A 1,266-nucleotide genomic window follows, 5' to 3' on the forward strand; every position below is an offset into this window, starting at 1 on the left:
AAATAAATAAATAAATAAATAAAGGTCAATCGATAAATACATAATGTATATCAATTGCAGTATATAACAGCCACTCTGCAAAGGCGAAAACATTTGATCACATTCATGTGCGGTTATGAAAATTGGCAGTGTTGTAAATAGTCTAATGCGAATTTTAAATATTCTGAAAAAAAATCAAATTTTCAGTGACCATCCGCAAAAACTTTGGGGTCAAAACATTAAAGATAGAAACATTAATTTTATATTAGACAATAAATTGTCCGACAGAGGGACCCAATACTAAATTAATTGAAAGAGCACTACATCAACACACACACACACACACACACACATGCACACTTTTATCCCTCTCTTTTTAATACTATTCATATTGCAATGCCAAGGTTATAATATTAGCTATTGACTACAAAATATTCGAATGTGACTTTCACATCACAATCGAACGTGCCTAATTAAAAGCGCGCATTTGTTTTATCTATATATCAAGCATCTGTGTTTGTCGCAGCCGCGATTTTTGATTTTGTTGGTCCGCGAATCGCGGCTGCGATTTTTGCATTGTCCAAAAAGAACAGGCTATTTCATAACATAGACGTGTATTTTGATAATTATAAGGTGTCCGTAGGCTTATATAGTTATTTTCACTCGAAGAACATACATGTAAGTACATTTTAAACTACATGTATTTAATGTATTGCTATCTGTCTTATTTTTCTCTTTGTTGGTGTGTTAATTTATTATTTTTTTGTTATTGTTCTGATATAATTTGTGTCTGCGTTTATATAGCGTAATGTCATTTAATTTGATGCTGTTCCTACATTTAAAAAATATTAATGTGTTATATTAGAGGTTTATGTGCTGTTCTAATTTTGATTTCATTCTGTTGTGAAACCTTTATTTTTCACGTTTTTACACTGTGGGGCTACAAATGATATTCTGGATGCTTAAAACAGAGCGCAAGAAATTCTGGTGCTTCAGACTAACTTATTAAGTTACCTCTATCAACATACTTCTACTTCGTCACAGAGAGTTGAAAGCTTGAAAATTAATGGTAACTTTGACGGCAACTTTTGCCATTTTTTGTGGCAATTTTTGGCAACTTTTGGACAAAAAATGGCAACAAACGCAACTGTTAGCTATATGTGTCTAAATCTATCTAATCTATCTGTCTGTCTGTCTGTCTGTCTGTCAGTCTGTCTGTCTGTCTGTCTGTCTGTCTGTCTGTCTGTCTGTCTGTCTGTCTGTCTGTCTGTCTGTCTGTCTGTCTGT

The sequence above is a fragment of the Aplysia californica genome, unplaced genomic scaffold (assembly GCF_000002075.1).
Source record: "Aplysia californica isolate F4 #8 unplaced genomic scaffold, AplCal3.0 scaffold00125, whole genome shotgun sequence".
NCBI classification, from domain to species: Eukaryota; Metazoa; Mollusca; class Gastropoda; order Aplysiida; family Aplysiidae; genus Aplysia; species Aplysia californica.